The 21430-nt window shown below is 43.2% G+C and overlaps 1 protein-coding gene and 1 non-coding gene across 2 annotated transcripts in view; both read left to right on the top strand.

Annotated features, from left to right (window-relative positions):
* LOC126354052 (anoctamin-7-like) overlaps positions 1-21430 on the top strand; it is a 725127-nt gene that overhangs the window by 118481 nt on the left and 585216 nt on the right. The window lies entirely within an intron of this gene.
* On the top strand, positions 11293-11365 carry Trnaa-cgc (transfer RNA alanine (anticodon CGC)). Its single transcript has one exon. It is a non-coding gene; the product is annotated as a tRNA-Ala (tRNA).

Below are 21430 nucleotides of genomic sequence, written 5' to 3'. Positions count from 1 at the left end.
AGGCCACCATTGCACTGAAGAGGTGCGGAATAGTCTGCGTACTGTAATCGTGTAAGTTTAGCGCCCGTCAACACTACCAGTCGCTGTCTCCGTCTTTCACTTTTTCAGGTACATACGTGACAGTGCTGCCACCCCAAATACACAACTGGTCATTAAAATTGCTACACCAAGAAGAAATTCAGATGATAAACGGGTATTCATTGGACAAATATTATACTAGAACTGACATGTGATTACATTTTCACACAATTTGGGTGCATACATCCTGAGAAATCAGCACCCAGAACAACCACCTCTGGCCGCAATAACGGCCTTCATACGCCTAGGCATTGAGTCAAACTGAACTTGATGGCGTGTACACCTACAGCTGCCCATGCAGCTTCAACAAGATACCACAGTTCATCAAGAGTAGTGACTGGCCTATTGTGACGAGCCAGTTGCTCGGCCACCATTGACCAGACGTTTTCAATTGGTGAGAGATCCTGCGAATGTGCTGGCCAGGCCAGCAATCGGACATTTTCTGTATCCAGAAAGGCCCGTACAGGACCTGCAACATGCGGACGTTCATTATCCTGTTGAAATGTAGGGTTCCGCAGGGATCGAATGAAGGGTAGAGCCACGGGTCGTAACACATCTGAAATGTAACGTCCACTGTTCAAAGTGCCGTCAGTGCGAACAAGAAAGAGGTGACCGAGACGTGTAACCAATGGCAGACCATACCATGATACGCCAGTATGGCGATGACGAATACACTCTTCCAAAGTGCGTTCACCGCGATGTCGCGAAACACGACCATCATGATGCTGTAAACAGAACTTGGATTCATTCGAAAAAGTGACGTTTTGCCATTCGTGCACCCAGGTTCGTCGTTGAGTACACCATCGTAGGCGCTCCTGTCTGTGATGCAGCGTCAAGGGTAACCGCACCCATGGTCTCCGAGCTGATAGTCCGTGCTGCTGCAAACGTCGTCCAGCTGTTCGTGCAGATGATTGTTGTGTTGCAAACGTCCTTCTCTGTTGACTCAGAGATCGAGACGTGGCTGCACGATCCGTTACAGCCATGCGGATAAGATGCCTGTCATCTTGACTGCTACTGATACGAGGCAGTTGGGACCAGCAAGGCGTTCCGTATTACCCTCCTGAACCCACCGATTTCAAATTTTGCTAACAGTCATTGGATATCGACCAACGCGAGCAGCAATGTCGCGATACGATAAAGAGCAATCGCGATAGGCTACAATCCGACCTTTATCAAAGTCGGAAACGTGATGGTACGCATTTCTCCTCCTTAGACGAGGCATCACAACGACGTTTCACCAGGCAACGACAGTCAATTGCTGTTTGAGTATGAGAAATCGGTTTGAAAACTTTCCTTATGTCAGCACGTTGTAGGTGTCGCCGCCGGCGCCAACCTTGTGGGAATGCTCTGAGAAGCTGATCATTTGCATATCACAGCATCTTCTTCCTGTCTGTTAAATTTCGCGTCTGTAGCACGTCATCTTCGTGGTGTAGCAATTTCAATAGCCAGTAGTGTAGCACCTCTGTTCGCTTCGCCGGATAATAAAATGCTTCCGAGCGGATGTCGGTTCTGCCCGCATCGCGGTACTGGTGCTCCCGCCCACGTCATGACACCTCGCTGCCGCGCTTCCCCCGCCACCTCAGCATGCAGGGCCGTTGCCCAATTTCCTGATTAGTGGCGCCGGCCACGAGCCACCACTTAGGCAGGCTCGCTGTCAGAGATGACACCGCCGCTCCCCGGGCACTCCATCACCAGAGCTGTCGCACGGACTTACCACGAGAGCACGCTTCCTGCCGCTGCTGCTGCTACAGGGGCGACTATTTACCGCTGCTAACTACCTCCGCTTTCTCGCTGTCACAAAAGACACCGTCGCTCACCAGCCATTGTCTCACCAGAGCTTCTATATTAACCACTTTTCCCATATATTTTGTTCGTATTCTTCGTTTCGGACGTATTATCTATTTAGTATTCAACGCTCGACCTCACGTTTCAGAAACCCCCCGTTTTGGCTTCCGTTTCTTACGACACAGGTGTGGTTTCCCAGTCTTTATGTTCACCTGTGAGGACACGACTTTCCTTTCATCCCTGGGCCAGTTATGTTGCAAACAGTACATAATAAATTACCAAGGAAGAAATATACGTAACAAAAGTCATAAAAATAAAAGCTATTCAATCCAAAATCAAAGTCATTACAACCATAGAACCATTTAAATTAAAAAGCTCCCACTCTACAAAAACTCTATAAACAATTATTAAATAATAACTAGCCAAAATAAACATTATACTTCTGCAAAAGAATTTTTAAAAGAGCTCAATGATCAAATAGAAAACAAATACTCTGCCTAAGATGAAAAACTTCTTATCATTGATCCCATAAAACAACATTTTTAAACGAAGAATATTTAATGGCAATCAATGTAAAAGTAAAAGATGATACTTCCGAAAATAAACGATAGTGTCACCTCTGTTTTTATATTGATTGCCTTTAAATATTCATGTTCGTCTGTCTTTGAGGACATGAGTTTCCTTTCATCCCTGGGTCAGTCATGTTGCGAGCAGACTACTCTCAAAGGTGTACATACTCCGGCTTTAACTTGTTTCTAGCAGGCCGCTGTGGCCGAGCGGTTCTAGGCACTTCAGTCTGGATCCGCGCTGCTGCTATGATCGCAGGTTCGAATCCTGTCTCGGGCATGGACGTGTGTGATGTCCTTAGGTTAGTTAGGTTTAAGTAGTTCTAAGTCTAGGGGACTCATGACCTCAGATGTTGTCCCATAGTGCTTAGAACACCGTTTGAATCTTCTTTCATCTATTCTTTCGACAATTAATTTGTTTCCGTTACTGTCTACGAGATATTTACCATCCTCCTGCAGCACCACATTTCAAATATCTCCAAATGTCTCCTCCTAACCCTATCAGTTACCATTTTTTTAAAGTTCTACTCTGTTTCATACCAAAAACAATAATCTCCAAACCTCTTTAATGTGTATTCTCCTTCGAAATCGCATTTATTCGATTTTATTTGTCTACAGCAGGTGAGGCGAGAAACTTAGCACGCGAGCCACTCTCTCTCATCTGACTGCATGTTACCCCCCACCAACCCACTATACTGTCTGACAAGGGGAGCGTCTGACATGATCGTTTTGCAAGGACTTCCTGTATTGAAAATAGACACGGGTTTCGGCTTTTTTGTAGACACTCCCTAGTTTTTTAAACTAATCGAGATCAGAGTTGATGACGGAAAATAGTATTCACGGAAAAATCGTCTAAAAACAAACATTTGTTAGCAGTGTAACATGACTTCCACAGTTAATGATGTTAGAGTTATTAATGTTTTTGTCTTTTCATCTTGTAGCTTGTTTGCCCATCACTTAATGTGCCAAGCAAAGAGAGATCGACGGTAGAGCGATCGAGGTATTAGACCACCCAACCGCTAGTCCGTGTTCGATTCTTAGTCGTGGATTTTTTTCTTTAGATATTTTTTGGCGTATCTGATTATATTCTGATAATGGGAATACTTTTTCTTTCCCTTTTCCGAGTAAAACATTGGGAGATGAGATTAATAGTCAAATAGGGCGTATATTATAATGTATTGTCAGTTATTTTCATCATGATACATAGTACAAATATACACCAGCACTATACTATTGCGTAATCCTAATTGATCACGTATTCTTGAGCGTTCTCACAATCAGTGAAGTGAAACGTATCATAGAAACAGGCAAAACGTAAATATTTCTCCTACCATGCACAAAACACGAATGGAAGTTCGCCCCATTGACAAGTTTTAGTTACATTGTTCGTGGAAAACTTACCTGTTCCATGGCCCTAAAAACTGATCACGTATCAATTTGGATATAAAAGCATGTCTTGAAAGAAAGACGTGGACAACTGGTTGTGGACCAACCCTATTCTGCTTTGATGTCGCATGATTTTGAAGTCGTGCGGAGAAATGCTTAAGTTGTTGTAAAAAGTAAACGTCACACAGTTGATTGAAACGTCCCCTTTGGAAAATTTATGAATTAATGTGTTGATAAACCTCTTACGTTATTTGATTTTCAAACAGCTGAACAGAACTGAACGTACTCAGACATTTCTTTCTTTACTTATTCTGATCATCACTAAACTGACACACAATATTTTTAGCGCAACGCAATCTGACTTTCAATAATCCCTACAAAAGAATGGCCCTGACTAACAATAACCTATACCTTTCATGAATCACGTAATAACAAAAATCTTCGTTATTCGAACTACTGCGATACAGCGAGCGCCAATATTGCCAGCTAAATAAAAGATTCTAACTACTGAAGGCACTAACTACTGATAGGCATACTTCGCAAATGAAAGATTTTGATAGAGAACAAACAATTTATTTACCTTAATAATATTCAAAAGTCACTGCTGGCCGTTCACCTCACTGCGCAACGCTACGCTCTGTTCACATCCAACTGCCCAACACTACAATAGCAAAAGTTCCAACAATGCAAACCAGCCACAGACTGGACACAGCACAGTCAGTGATTTTCGTACAGAGCGCTACGTGGCGTTACCAACATGATAAAGAGAGGTACATTTCGATGGTACCATTTTCACGGTGCAAGTCGAGCATCATCATCTACGAAAGTTGTACAGTAGCGCCCCATGTATTACGATGAGAATAACTGTTAATATAATATATATACTTATTTGATTGTGAATCACATCTCCCGATATTTTACTTCAAAAAAATTAAACAAAGGCAGTCTCATATTATCACATACACCGAAAAAAAAATCAGATGAAGGAAAGCCATGACCAAAAATCGAATACGGGACAGCAATATGGTAGACTAATGCCTTGACCGATAGAGTGCCGAACTCGCTCTGCTAGACACTTTCATGGTTACCCAAGCTACAGGATGACAGTACAAAAACGTTAACAACTCTAACACTATTAACTTTGGGCCCCGAGTTATCTTAATAAAGGAACATGTTTTAGACGGTCTTTCGATGTATAGTATTGAAAACACGACTACTCGTCGTTAACTTTGCCCTATATTTTTTTAAAAACACTACAAAGTCTCTACCAAAAAGCCGAAACACGTGTCCTTTTACATTCAGTGTAGAATGTCCTTTCAAAACTTGATCAAACTAAGTGACCCACATGTCACACCCTCCTCTTGTCAGCGGGAACTCTGGGGGAACAGTAGACGCATAACTCAAACAACAACACAGTCACGCACGGGACACAGATTGGCTTGCGTGCGGCTTGTTTTCATGTTACGCCGTATTATAAAATTTGAAAAACTTCAGCTATATATTGTGAAGAACGATATTATACTGTTCTCGGCTGGTGGTACAAGAGCATAATCTACAAAAATAAAAATAAAGTTGGGTTTATAATTGCATTACACCGGTAATATTGTGCGAGCCAAATGTTCCACGTAGAATTCTTATACCATCTTATCTGAGACATAGAGAGGTGAAAACAAATAGTCTGTATAGCATTCAGTTAGGTATCGAAATGGCTCTGAGAACTATGCGACTTAACGTCTGAGGTCATCAGTCGCCTAGAACCTAGAACTAATTAAACCCAACTAACCTAAGGACATCACACACATCCATGCCCGAGACAGGATTCGAACCTGCGACCGTAACGGTCGCTCGGCTCCATACTGTAGCGCCTAGTACCGCACGGCCACTTCGGCCGGTAGTTAGGTATGGAATAAACTATCATAACTAAATCTAAAAGAAAAAAATTATTATCTAGAACTCCTCTATCGACAGTGCCATGGGTAGAATTCTCAACAAAATGTGTCGCAAACAAAACACAATGTTCATTATTTAAATACTTTTGGTTCGCTGACGACCTAATAAAGTTGACATCTGGTGCAGTCTGTCCGCACGCTGACAGGGGCAGGCAGTTTATCAACTTGTCATCATTCAGGCTGCCATGTAATCATAAGTTATGTAGTTTCATTGCCGAAAGACATCTTTCACACACCTAAGTTCATCCAAACATGGATATCGCTTTTGCAATCTTATTATGGAGACATGGAAAAATTTACGATATAAAACCGTCGTATAGAACCTGAATAGTTTTAACGTAATAGAATTTGTTTTAAATCAGGAATTCATCTACATCTACATTTATACTCCACAAGCCACCCAACGGTGTGTGGCGGAGGACACTTTACGTGCCACTGTCATTACCTTCCTTTCCTGTTCCAGTCGCATATGGTTCGCGGGAAGAACGACTGCCGGAAAGCCTCCGTGCGAGCTCGAATCTCTCTAATTTTACATTCGTGACCTCCTGGGGAAGTATAAGTAGGGGCTAGCAGTACATTCGATATCTCATCCAGAAACGCACCCCCCCGAAACTTGGACAGCGAGCTACATCGCGATGCAGAGTGCTTCTCTGGCAGAGTCTGCCACTTCAGTTTGCTAAACATCTCCGTAACGCTATCTCCCTTGCTAAATAACCGTGTGACGAAACGCGCCGCTCTTCTTTGGATATTCTCTATCTCCTCTGTCAACCCGACCTGGTACGGATCCCACACTGACGAGCAATACTCAAGTAAAGGTCGAACGAGTGTTTTTAAGCGACCACCTTTTTTGATGGACTACATTTTCTAAGGACTCTCCCAATGAATCTCAACCTGGCACCCGCCTTACCAACAGTTAATTTCATATGATCATTCCACCTCAAATCGTTCCGTATGCATACTCCCAGATATTTTACAGAAGTAACTGCTACCAGTGTTTGTCATATAATCACACAATAAAGGATCCTTCTTTCTATGTATTCGCAATACATTATATTTGTCTATGTTAAGTAAGGGTCAGTTGCTACTCTCTGCACCAAGTGCCTATCCGCTGCAGATCTTCCTGTATTTCGCTGCAATTTTCTAATGCTGCAACTTCTCTGTATACTACAGCATCGTCCGTGAAAAGCCGCATGGAACTTTCGACACTATCTACTAGGTCATTTATATGTATTGTGTAAACCAATGGTCCCATAACACTCCCCTGTGGCACGCCAGAGGTTACTTTAACGTCTGTAGGCGTCTCTCCATTGAGAACAACATGCTGTGTTTGCTAAAAACTCTTCAAACCAGCCACACAGCTGGTCTGATATTCCGTAGTCTCTTACTTTGTTTATCAGGGGACAGTGCGGAACCGTATCGAACGGAAGTCAAGGAAAATGGCATCTACCTGGGAGCCTCTGTATCTAATATTTTCTGGGTCTCATAAACAAATAAAGCGAGCTGTGTCTCACACGATTGCCGTTTCCAGAATCCATGTTGATTCCTACAAAGTAGATTCTGGGTTTCCAGAAATGACATGATATGTGAGACATAAACATGTTCTAAAATTCTACACCAGATCGATGTCAGAGATATAGGTCTATAGTTTTGCGTATCTGCTCGATGATCCTTCTTGAAAACTGGAACTACCTGTGCTCTTTTCCAATCATTTGGAACCTTCCGTTCCTCTAAAGACTTGCGGTACACGGCTGTTAGAAGGGGAGCAAGTTCTTCTGCGTACTCTGTGTAGAATCGAATTGGTATCTCGTCAGGTCCAGTGGACTTTCCTTTGTAAAGTGATTTCAGTTGCTTTTCTATTCCTTGGACACTTATTTCGATGTCAGCCATTTTCTCGTTCGTGCGAGGATTTAGGGAAGGAACTGCAGTGCGGTCTTCCTCTGTAAAACAGCTTTGGAAAATGGTGTTTAGTATTTCAGCTTTACGCGTGTTATCTTCTGTTTCAATGCCATTATCATCCCAGAGTGTCTGGATATGCTGTTTCGATCCACTTACTGATTTAACGCCGCGCGGGATTAGCCGAGTGGCCTAAGGCACTGCAGTCATGGACTGTGCATGTGGTCACGGCGGAGGTTCGAGTCCTCCTTCGGGCATGGGTGTGTGTGTTTGTCCTTAGGATGATTTAGGTTAAGTAGTGTGTAAGCTTAGGGACTTAGCAGTTAAGTCCCATAAGATTTCGCACACATTTGAACATTTGAACTGATTTAACATAAGACTAGAGCGTCCTTGGATTTTTCTGTCAAGTCGGTACATAGAAGTTTACTTTCGAATTCACTGAACGCTTCACGCATAGCCCTCCTTACGCTAACTTTGACATCGTTTAGCTTCTGTTTGTCTGAGAGGTTTTGGCTGCATTTAAGTTTGCAGTGAAGCTCTCTTTGCTTTCGCAGTAGTTTCCTAACTTTGTTGTTGATCCACGGTGGGTTTTTCCCGTCCTCACAGTTCTACTAGGCACGTACCTGTCTAAAACGCATTTTACGATTGCCTTGAACTTTTTCCATAAACACACAACATTGTCAGTGTCGGAGCAGAAATTTTCGTTTTCATCTGTTAGGTAGTATGAAATCCGCCTCCTATTAGTCTTGCTAAACAGATAAACCTTCCACCCTTTTTTATATTCCCATTTAGTTCCATATTCAGGGATGCTGCAACGGCCTTATGGTCACTGTTCCCTGTTCTGCACTTACAGAGTCGATAAGTTCGGGTCTGTTTGTTATCAGTAGGTCCAAGATGTTATCTCCACGAGTCGGTTCTCTGTTTAATTGCTCGAGGTAATTTGCGGATAGTGCACTCAGTATAATGTCACTTGATGCTCTGTCCCTGCCAGCCGTCCTAAGCATCTGAGTGTCCCAGTCTATATCTGGTAAATTGAAATCTCCACCTAAGACTATAACATGCTGAGGGAATTAACGTGAAATGTATTGCAGATTTTCTCTGAGTTGTTCTGCTACTAATGCTGCTGAGTAGGGAGGTCGGTAAAAGGAGCCAATTATTAACCTAGCTCGCTTGTTGAGTATAACCCCCACCTATAATAATTCACGGGAACTATCCACTTCTATTTCACTACAGGATAAACTACTACTAACAGCGACAAACACCCCACCACCGGTTGCATGCCATCTATCCTTTCTAAACACCGTCTGTGCCTTTGTAAAAATTTCGGTAGAATTTATCTCTGGCTTCAGCCAGCTTTCCGTACCTATAACGATTTCAGCTTCGGTGCTTTCTATCAGCGCTTGAAGTTCCGGTACTTTACCAATGCAGCTTCGACAGCACAATTACAATACCGATTGCTGCTTGGTCCCCGCATGTCCTGACTTTGCCCCGCACCCCTTGAGGCTGTTGCCCTTTCTGTACTTGACCGAGGCCATCTAACCTCAAAAACCACCCAGTCCACGCCACACAACCCCTGCTACCCGTGTAGCCGCCTGCTGTGTGTAGTGGACTCCTGACCTATCCAGCGGAACCCGAAACCCCACCATCCTATGGCGCAAGTCGAGGAATCTGCTGCCCACACGGTCGCAGCACCGTCTAAGCCTCTGATTCAGACCCTCAGTTACATCGCATATCGATCTGTTCTCCCTGCAAGAGGTCGGGGGCGCTTTCAAATGATACGGCAAACGGTCCTGGAAACGTCTAAAAACAATGCGAAGCTGGAAATGTCCTGAAAGCGTTTTGAAAACTTTTTCTATATTTCTCCCAACACAGAAATGAATTATTCAGATATCGCATTTTTGTCGAACGCAAAGACCTTAGCAAAAAGGCCGGCGTTCTTATTCAGAAGTTGTCCCTTCCAGAATGTAATTTCCATTCTAAACGCATCCACCTCTCCGATTAAATTGGATATTAATTGCTTCTCGCTTTGCAACATCTTATTGAGGGCGTTCAAGCGTGCAGTCCAGTCAACTAAAAGTCGAAGCCTACAATACATTTCGGATTTTCTTATGTTGCTCTCTGCTTTCCTTCTTCCTTCACAAATTGAACAATAGCTCGTCTCCACTCGAAAAATCGTTCTAAGCATACCCCTAAGGTTTACTAGTTCTTGCAACTTGGAGCGCTATTTTGTAGCTTGTTTTTAATGAGTGGCCACTATAGTTGGTGTTGGCGGCTGAAAATGAAAAAACAATAGAACGGACTGTTCTGAGCATATTTAATTTCTACAAGCAATTACATACAAATACAAACAGTACAAACACAGTGATTTTCATAGGCTACTCACGTTGAGAATTTGCAAATTTAGCTGTCGAAGAAAAAGAAAACAAGCCGGCGGACCTAAGAAGATTCAGTGCTGTACAGCGCGGAGATCTCGACGTGAATAACCTGTGAAAACCATGTAATGTTTGTATTTGTAAGTATTTGTTAGTAGAGATCCAATGTGTTAACAACAGTCCATTCTATTGTTCCTTATCTTTAGCCGCCAACCAGCTATAGAGGTCTCTAATTAAAAGTAAGCTACAAAATAGAGATTCAAGTAACAGAAACTAATAAACCTGAGAGTCATGCTTGGAACAATCTTTCTAGTGGAGACGTGCTATGGTTCAATTTACGAAAGGGAAAGGAAAACAGGGACCAACATTAGAAGATCCGGAATGGATACATATAGGGCGAATCACATTAACTTGCACCGCAAATGTTCCGGCAATGGAAAGCGTTATTGACGTGCATTTTTCACAGAATCGATTGGTTGTCAGAGGCTCGTTTCTTAGCTAATCACCAGATTGTGATAATACTTAAAAGAGTATTTTTATGAAGGCATAATACTTCTTAAATGGAACAATGCCTATTGAGATGAACAAACTAGGAAAATTAGAATGTCAGTGGTGTTTGCTGCAGATTTCTAGTGCGAGTCGTTTACGACATACCGTATTTTGAAAAGTTCCCACATCGACACTTATACAGGACCCATAACAGAATACACTAAAGAACAACTGCATACTTAGTTATGTGTATTCTGATTAGTAACAAGACAGCTGATCACCACGAGTTGCGTTCCAAATGACAACTGGCAGCTGCGATACACGCTTCCAGTCTGGTAAGGAACGACTGCTGCAGACGTGTTAGCATTTCAGCGGAGATGTCCGAGCATACTGCAGTAACACGTCGCTGCATATTATCGAGTGTAGTTGGTGTGTCGTTGTAGACTGTTTTTCAACTTACCCCACAGAAAAACATCAACAGACGTCAAACCCGTAGAACGGGCCAGCGAAGGTACAGGACTGCATCCAATCCGACGATTTGGAAACAATTAGCGAACACTTTCTGTAGTACTTCGTGCACTATAGGCTGGACATTCACCTTGTTTGTACTACAGGTACCTCCCAGTCTGCAGATGAACGTCTCTTAACATCCGTGGAAGATGGTCTGTCAGGAGACTGCAGTACTTGTGCGCGTTCACTGTTCCGTCTATCAAAAACTGGCCTATGAGCTGATGGTTCGCTATCCCACACCACACGTTTACACTCAATAGACCGAGCGAGGTGGCGCAGTGGTTAGCGCACTGGACTCGCATTCGGGAGGACGACGGTTCAATCCCGTCTCCGGCCATCCTGATTTAGGTTTTCCGTGATTTCCCTAAATCGCTTCAGGCAAATGCCGGGATGGTTCCTTTAAAAGGGCACGGCCGATTTCCTTCCCAATCCTTCCCTAACCCGAGCTTGCGCTCCGTCTCTAATGACCTCGTTGTCGACGGGACGTTAAACACTAACAACCACCACCACCACCACTCAATAAACGCTGACGTTCCACCTAACGAACCAAAAGAGGCTTCTCAACAGACCAATAGTGGATGTTTCGGCGGTTTATCTGGCCATGATTGGTTAACCTGGCTTCATCAGTAAACAAGGTACATGATATATCTGGATGATGATGATGATGATGTTTGGTTTGTGGGGCACTCAACTGCACGGATATCAGCGCCCGTACTAATTCCCAACCTTTGCTCAGTCCAGTCTCGCCACTTTCATGAATGATCATGAAACGATGAGTACAAAACACACACACACACACACACACACACACACACACACACACACACACACACATACAGAGTCATCTCTAGGCAGGTGAAAATCCCTGACATATATCTGGAGTATCCTGTGTTAGCGACCATGTACAAAAGTTAATAAGATTGTTATAATTATTTCCGTGCAGTTCTTGATGGAGAGAGATGTGATAGGGACGGAACCCACGTCGATTGAGAATGCATAGGACACTTGCCGAACTCATTCCATTTTCCGCGTAAGACATCGGGAAACTGCGTCCTGAAGCTAACGTGCGGATGAACTGCAACGGCACCAAGAATATTAAAATTCCCTTCCTCTGTTGTCACTTATTTCCTCCTGATACGTTGTCTTGGTGCTAAACTTCCTCTTCCACTTAACTTGTTGAAGAGGTTGATAAATAACTGTCGAGACGGTTGACGTCTGTTGGGATATCTTGCCACATACACTGTACAAGAATGAATTGCGCTCTTCCTACACTCAGCATACACCATGAGCATGACGGCTTTCTCTGTATTGGTAAATCCTATTGTCCACTCACAACCTACTGCTTGGACTATCACACTTTAACTGACTAGCACGTCGCAATGCACTCACGGAACACACGAGCACACTATAAGCAAACATAACAACCTCGTACATAGCAAGTACGAAGGTTGAATAGCACAGAAAAGTGTCGGTATGGAGCCGGCCGAGTGGCCGAGCGGTTCTAGGAGCTACAATCTGGAACCACGCGACCGTTACTGTCGCAGGTTCGAATCGTACCTCGGGCATGGATGTTCATGTCCTTAGGTGAGTTAGGTTTAAGTAGTTCTAAGTTCTAGGGGACTGATGACCACAGATGTTAGGTCCCATAGTGCTCAGAGCCATTTGAACCTTTCTTTTGTCGGTATGGACGCTTTACAAAATACGATATCTCGTAAACAACTCGCACTAGAACCCTTCAACAAACACCTCAGGCATTTTGATGTACAATACTTTTAGTTTGTTAATGGCAGTAGGCATTATTCCAATTAAAAAGTATATCAGCCCAAGAAATACTCTTTTTAAATATCATTATAATCTACTGATTGGCTCACAGCACGAGCCCCTGTCTACCATAAATATCACTTTCCATCTCTGCAATATTTGAGTTGTAAGTAAATATCTGTTATACTACTGCAGAACAGACACTGAGGTTTTACACCCTCCTCTTCAAAAAAGTACTCTTAATTCCCATTCAAATTTAAATGCTCATATCAATAGGTCGATAGGGTGCCTGTTTTTTGAGTATATGTGCCACTGCAACAACCACTGTTCTTGTACACTTCCTATAAAACAGAAGCAAATAGCGAGGAAATCACAGTACGGACTCTTCGAAAAAATACCGCACAGTATGCCGGAAGAAACATTGCCGTATCGCACTAACAGGTGAAACGTCGCGCCGTACCGAGTGCTTCCGAGGAGAACACAGCGAAGTGGAGACAGCCCGAGGCTCGGTCCACAAGCGGTCCGCACATCGCGCTTGCGGCTTGCAGTGTGGGACGCCAAAGCCGGCCAGTCGTGGTCTAAGCTTTCCTCTGTGAGCAAAACTGTCATCAAAGCATCCTGTAGCTTCTCATTTCCCGTTCCTAACTCCCAGTAACTCACCGATACTTCCATGAACCACGGACCTTGTCGTTGGTGGGGAGGCTTGCGTGCCTCAGCGATACAGATAGCCGTACCGTAGGTGCAACCACAACGGAGGGGTATCTGTTGAGAGGCCAGACAAATGTATGGTTCCTGAAGAGGGGCAGCGGCCTTTTCAGTAGTTGCAGGGGCAACAGTCTGGACGATTGACTGATCTGGCCTTGTAACACTAACCAAAACAGCCTTGCTGTGCCGGTACTATGAACAGCTGAAAGCAAGGGGAAACTACGGCCGTAATTTTTCCCGAGGGCATGCTGCTTTACTGTATGATTAAATGATGATGGCGTCCTCTTGGGTAAAATATTCCGGAGGTAAAATAGTCCCCCATTCGGATCTCCGGGCGGGGACTACTCAAGAGGATACCGTTATCCGGAGAAAGAAAACTGGCGTTCTACGGATCGGAGCGTGGAATGTCAGATCCCTTAATCGGGCAGGTAGGTTAGAAAATTTAAAAAGGGAATTGGATAGGTTAAAGTTAGATATAGTGGGAATTAGTGAAGTTCGGTGACAGGAGGAACAAGACTTCTGGTCAGGTGACTACAGGGTTATAAACACAAAATCAAATAGGGGTAATGCAGGAGTAGGTTTAATAATGAATAGAAAAATAGGAATGCGAGTAACCTACAACAAACAGCATAGTGAAAGCATTATTGTGGCCAAGATAGATACGAAGCCTACACCTACTACAGTAGTACAAGTTTATATGCCAACTAGTTCTGCAGATGACGAAGAAATTGAACAAATGTATGATGAAATAAAAGAAATTATTCAGATAGTGAAGGGAGACGAAAATTTAATAGCCATGGGTGACTGGAATTCGAGTGTAGGAAACGGGAGAGAAGGAAACGTAGAAGGTGAATGTAGATTGGGGCTAAAAAATGAAAGAGGAAGCCGCCTGGTAGAATTTTGTACAGAGCACAACTTAATCATAGCTAACACTTGGTTTCAGAATCATGAAAGGAGGTTGTATACATGGAAGAACCCTGGAGATACTAAAAGGTATCAGGTAGATTATATAATGGTAAGACAGAGATTTAGGAACCAGGTTTCAAATTGTAAGACATTTCCAGGGGCAGATGTGGACTCTGACCACAATCTATTGGTTATGAACTGTAGATTAAAACTGAAGAAACTGCAAAAAGGTGGGAATTTAAGGAGTTGGGACCTGGATAAACTGAAAGAACCAGAGGTTGTACAGAGTTTCAGGGAGAGCATAAGGGAACAACTGACAGAAATGGGGGAAAGAAATATAGTAGAAGAAGATTCAAATGGTTCAAATGGCTATGAGCACTATGCGACTTAACATCTGTGGTCATCAGTCGCCTAGAACTTAGAACTAATTAAACCTAACTAACCTAAGGACATCACACACATCCATGCCCGAGGCAGGATTCGAACCTGCGACCGCAGCAGTTGCACGGTTCCGGACTGCGCGCCTAGAACCGCGAGACCACCGCGGCCGGCAGTAGAAGAAGAATGGGTAGCTTTGAGGGATGAAGTAGTGAACGCAGCAGAGGATCAAGTAGGTAAAAAGACGAGAGCCAGTAGAAATCCTTGGGTAACAGAAGAAATATTGAATTTAATTGATGAAAGGAGCATTTGTAGACATAGAGAAAGCTTTCGACAATGTGGATTGGAATACTCTCTTTCAAATTCTAAACATGGCAGGGGTAAAATACCGGGAGCGAAAGGCTATTTACAATTTGTACAGAAACCAGATGGCAGTTATAAGAGTCGAGGGACATGAAAGGGAAGCAGTGGTTGGAAAGGGAGTAAGACAGGGTTGCAGCCTCTCCCCGATGTTATTCAATCTGTATATTGAGCAAGCAGTAAAGGAAACAAAAGAAAAATTCGGAGTAGGTATTAAAATTCATGGAGAAGAAATAAAAACTTTGAGGTTCGCCGATGACATCGTAATTCTGTCAGAGACAGCAAAGGACTTGGAAGAGCAGTTGAACGGAATGGACAGTGTCTTGAAAGGAGGATATAAGATGAACATCAACAAAAGCAAAACGAGGATAATGGAATGTAGTCGAATAAAGTGGGGCGATGCCGAGGGAATTAGATTAGGAACTGAGACAATTAAAGTAGTAAAGGAGTTTTGCTATTTGGGGAGTAAAATAACTGATGATGGTCGAAGTAGAGAGGATATAAAATGTAGACTGGCAATGGCAAGGAAAGCGTTTCTGAAGAAGAGAAATTTGTTAACATCGAGTATAGATTTAAGTGTCAGGAAGTCATTTCTGAAAGTATTTGTATGGAGTGTAGCCTTGTATGGAAGTGAAACATGGACGATAAAGAGTTTGGACAAGAAGAGAATAGAAGCTTTCAAAAAGTGGTGCTACAGAAGAATTCTGAAGATTAGACGGGTATATCACATAACTAATGAGGAAGTATTGAATAGGATTGGGGAGAAGAGAAATTTGTGGCACAAATTGACTAGAAGAAGGTATCGGTTGGTAGGACATGTTCTGAGACATCGACGGATCACCAATTTAGTATTGGAGGGCAGCGTGGAGGGTAAAAATCGTAGAGGGAGACCAAGAGATGAATACACTAAGCAGATTCAGATGGATGTAGGTTGCAGTAGGTACTGGGAGATGAAGAAGCTTGCACAGGATAGAGTAGCATGGAGAGCTGCATCAAACCAGTCTCAGGACTGAAGACAACAACAACAACTTTCTGGCTGCTATTATTTTCTATAGGATCCGAAGTGAGCATTGCCGAGCACCTCTTAATTATTGCCCACATTCCTTTATGTGGTATTCTACTGTGTGTGAAGTCTAGAATACATCTGTTGTGGCTTTCTTCTGCTGGGTAGAGGTGACAGTATTTTGGTTCATATAATGGGGCTGTACAACCGCAGTCAAATCGATATCGACACATTCGTTCTGTCATCCACAAAGTTCACACACCAACTAGTAAGATGGGTTTAACTTGTTCTCCAAATTATCCATGATGTAACTCAGTAGCTCGGTTCTATGCACGCTGTGAAGATATAATTTGACAGCTGCAGATACAGCAGTAATTAATTTAAACAAAGCAATCTTAGCAAGTAATGACGCTTACTTTGTAATGCAATCATATAGCAAATACTTCACATTTTCCCTCCTTTCGTATCAAAAACATTTTCTTAAGAGATAGTAAACGATAAAAAAAAACACACAGTGCTGTGTTTGACACCCGAATGCTGTATACAGTGCAAGTGTAGAGATGATGTATAAGACGTCTATTACAGAGAGGTGTGAAGATAATTTGGCAAAAGTTTCCAGACAAGTAAATCGCCACATTGGATGACAAGTGAAGAACGGACGTCACGTCGTCCTTAGCGAGCTACTGGACGATTCGCAGTCTGCTGTGAGTTAGATCGACGTAGATCTGACCGTTCGGTTTCAAGAACTCAGTGTCATTTATGACTATGACGAGACAAATGCGCTGCACAAACTTCAGCAACCAGTGACCTTCCCAATACAAAAGTTGTTTAGCTACTGTGAGCTGCAACGAATCATTTTGTAAGGTTTAAAGCTGTGGACTGAACAGGATCACCAACCTATATCTGTAAAAGACTGTGGGTCCACACTGAAAGTAATGAGCAAACATTTTTTAAACTTTTAATCTATATTTTTTAACAAACCAAGTAAATCATCTTAATGTACTTACTTTGTCATATTTCAAAGTAGTCTACAATCCTTTACACTTATTTTCCCCACCATTCTCCAAGTTTGAAAATACCGTTACGATAGAACTCCATTCCAGCTTTGCGAAGGACTCCATACTGAACATCCTCTACCATCTCATGGTATTGCCTGTACATCTGTTCCTTGACAGAACCAAAAAGGTGGCAGTCAGAGGGTACCAAGCTAGGATTTTAGGGAGGATGTGGAAGTGTTTCCCACCCGAACACCCTGGTCTCTATGGTGACACGAACAGTATGATGAAGTTTGTTACTCTGCTGCAGGATGATCTTCTTCCCTGGAAGCTTATCGCCCAAAGCACGACTGAGGTTCAAAGGTGTCTGGATATAGTGGACAGTGTTTATGATTTGTTCAGATTTAAGAAAGTCAATCAGAACGCAGCGCTCTGCACCCCAAAAAACAGTCCCCACAACTTTCCTAGCAGATGACAGTGTCTTTGTCGTTCCTTCGAAGAATTGAAGCCGTGGCTTTCCATTCCTTGGCGTTTTGTTTTAGACTCGTTATAACGGAACCAGCTGTCATCACCTTTCACAATACTCATCAAAGAATCATCACCTTCACTGTGAAATCACCGAAAATGTTTTGAGCTATGGTTCTTCTCTAAAGGTCTCGGTCCGCAAACGTACGAGGGTAATCCAAAAAGCAAGGTCTCCTGTTTTTTTTATAAATACCTAGGCCTCTTTAGTCCTACAATAGTTTGCATCAGTTTACAGTACGAGCTCTTTTTCGACATAATCACTATTTCTGTCAATGCAATTTTGTAGACGCTGTGGCAGTTTTTGTATGCCCATGTCATAATATGCTGTTGAGAAAGTTACGAACCTCTTCTTTCACCTCGTCGTCGGAGCTGAATCGCTTTCTAGCCAAATGTCCTTTTAACCTAGGGAACAGGTGACAGTCACTGGGCGCCAAGTCAGGACTATAGGGTGTGTGGGTGATTATGTTCCACTGAAACTGTTGCAGGAGAGCAACGGTTTGCCGAACGAGTGGACGAGCGTTGTCATGGACAATGTGTACGCCTTTGCTCAACATTCCTCTTCTCCGATTCTGAATTGTACGTTTGACTTTTTTCAGAGTCTCACAGTACCTGTCAGCGTTAATTGCGGTCCCAGTGGGCATAAAGTTGACCGACAATACCCCTTTCCGATCCCAAAAAACGGTTGTCACCACTTTGCCGGCAGGCTGTGTTTGTTTGACTTTCCGCGGCTTTGGCGAAAAGGATTCCGCCACTAGCGTGATTGTTGCTTGGTCTCAGGAATAAAGTGGTATGCCCAGGTTCCGTCACAAGTGACAATTGAGTCCAGAAAGTTGTCCTGTTCGGCTGCAGGGCGGTGAAGAAATGTGCGGGATGCATGTGGTCCTCAGTCAGCGTGCATGGCACCCATCTTGCGCATACCTTCCGGTAGTTCAATGTTTCCGTTAAAATTCTGTGAGCGGTGATTCGGGAAACCTCAGCAACCAACGTGCAGAGAACATCCAGGGTGATTCACGCATGCTTTGCTCAACCTTCAACACTGTCTCCTCAGAAGTTGACGGTCTTCTACTCCTTTGTTCGTCTTGAATTTCTGTCCGAGCAGCTGCAAACTCTCTACACCACTTATGAACATTTTTGACATCCTTACACTTCCGTCAATAGGCGATGGATTTCAATCGGCACAGTGCCCTTTGCGTTCAAAAACCGAATAACTGCGCGCAGTTCACACTTGGTGGTAACATCCAATGGGAGCTCCATTCTCAACGGCTGCCAAGCCAAGACTGAACGCCTCAGCGCGGCGTGCACATGTTTACACACAGAGCGTGAAGCACTCTTCATAACAGTGTGACCAACTGCCACACAAACAGAGCTCTCTACTTATAGAAAAATAGGAGACCTTACTTTTGGGATTACCCTCGTAGAACTCAATGGACACAATCTTTTCGATAACCTAAGCTTTAAAATATTCCTTACACTGCACTTTGTCCCATTGCAAATGTTGCAAAGATTTCGTTAAGTGTGACACGCCTGTCTACTCTGATGATTTCGTCGACTCCTTCCTTTTTTGCGTTATGTAGGGGCATTTCGAGTTGTACCGTTAAAAGGCTCTTCATAGATACTCATGTTTCCATCTCTGATGCGTTTCACCCACCTCCTAACACTGTTGAGAACATGCAGACACCTCCACAGGCACGCTTGTCTGAATTTCAGCAGTACGTTTGCCTCTTTAACAAGCAATTCAAACATAGCACGCAGTCGAAATGAAACGCAGACGTCAGCCGTTTTAAATGTATTGCTTGTGGTCATGTGACAGACGCTAATGACGTTCCTATACGGGGACATGATACGCAAAGCCTGTTGATTCCACTCCCTCACCCGTTTTTGTTAGATTGTTAGAATTCGAATTTTAACAATACAGTATGCTGCTCACGAATTGTCAGTATAGCTCTCGTACATTGAATGAAGGTATGTGCAGGTCTTGAGCTGCAGTGTTGTCACGTTGCCGTTCAAGCCAGAGATTTTTGTTCTAAGAGAATTGCTGCTGGCTACTTCCGAGCCACGAGCCTTGAGACGGTAGACGTCGTTTGAACTTGCCTATTCGCAGCAGCACCAGACTGGAACTGCAGAAAATTGCAAAAATTTACATATGTATCAAAATTATGAAAGACATTCGTGCCTGCTTTCGCTACTGACGTAATGTACTGTGGTGTGCGTCTGCGCACTGCAAATTCAATAATGAGCACTCCTCCGAAATAAACTTTTTTTTTTTGTGAAAGTGCATTTACCATTACATTCTTTAATCCTAGGCCACGCTCATAACTTCTGGGTGTGCCTTTCAACTTTTGGTAGCACCCAATTAACTATTTACTTTCCTCACAAAGTCCATTTCGCATCTTCGTCGTTTCTTCGAATGGTGAAATAGAGAATGTATGGTTTGTTGTCGAAGTTTCCCCACTATTGGGCTTTTTTTAGCCTCTTCAGAACTTGATGCATCCGGAAATGATACTGGTTCCGTATAAATGCAGAGAGAGTCACAAGAAAATGTAGAAGAATTATTAAAAATGGAGTACAAACGAAAGGGGGAGTTCTTTTAGTTACAAAAGGAGGGTCAGGGACACGAGAAAATAGGAATAACTATATATGTGAAGATGTAGTTTCAGATGAATGGAAAGATAGTTACTCGGGAGAAGTAAGATTAGAATATGGGTCTGGAGAGACAGGCGAGCCAAATAGAAAGACAATTGGATCAAATACAACATATTGCTGAAAGTAGTGACAGCAGTTGTTCCGAAGCGCGAGGCAGCGTATCGACAGTAAATAAACAACATGTGAGGCACAGTGCAGCAGCATAGTGGTGTGTAACTGCTCCTGCGACGAGATATTGGTAAACATGAACATGAAAGGCGGCGACGTTTGTGTGGATGAAACCACTATGGTCAGGTGGTTATTAAACAATAACTGTAAAGATGAAAGTTTTGTGCCATGGAGATGGTAGTGCACCAAGATTACGAGTATAATGTTGGGTTGGTGCAAGTGGTACGCGGATGGGAAATATTAGTAAACATGATTGATAATTTTGGGCGCAGATGGTCTCAGTTAAACATGGGACGAAATCTGATGAGTTGCAGTTGAAGTCCGTCAGAGACGAAATCAAGGATATTGAGGCTATCAGACCGAATACATGAATAGAAATAGGGAGATGGAAGCCACAATTGTCGAATAGATAGAGGAGACCGCTGATGGTTGTCGGTATAAGACACAAGAGTTATAGGCAGGCAATGCTAAGTTGTTGAAATGATTGTAGAGAGAGAGGAGGGGAGGTAGTAGGTTTGGGTGATGTGAACGAGACAGTCAGAAACACACATTTTCAAAAAGTTGTTCTTATTATTGTTATTTCTATTGTGAATTTGTGTAGGCACAAGGTTGACAATAAAGAAGTGGCATTGAAATTAAAGTTTTTACTCGTTTATTTTACGTCAGGCCATCTGGAGATTGATTGACGAACTAGGATAAGCTAGCTTATATATTAACCATTCATTTAGGGTTCCCTCAACAGCCGCATGCATGTCTCAACAACGTTGCAGAGCACATTGTAGAAACCCAGACACTGCAAGATTGTGTTTCGTGGCAGCGACAATACTCATATGTTTCTCCCTATGCTGGAATTACAGCAATTGTGCGAGTACAGTAGGCAGACACAGGGTGACGTGTGGAAGTATGGGTCTGTCCTGGAGGCGTGCTCGGATGGCCGAGGCTGTCGTGGCGACCTCTC

Source organism: Schistocerca gregaria, chromosome 3 (assembly GCF_023897955.1).
Source record: "Schistocerca gregaria isolate iqSchGreg1 chromosome 3, iqSchGreg1.2, whole genome shotgun sequence".
Classification (NCBI taxonomy): domain Eukaryota; kingdom Metazoa; phylum Arthropoda; class Insecta; order Orthoptera; family Acrididae; genus Schistocerca; species Schistocerca gregaria.
This window is presented reverse-complemented; position numbering and strand designations above follow the sequence as displayed.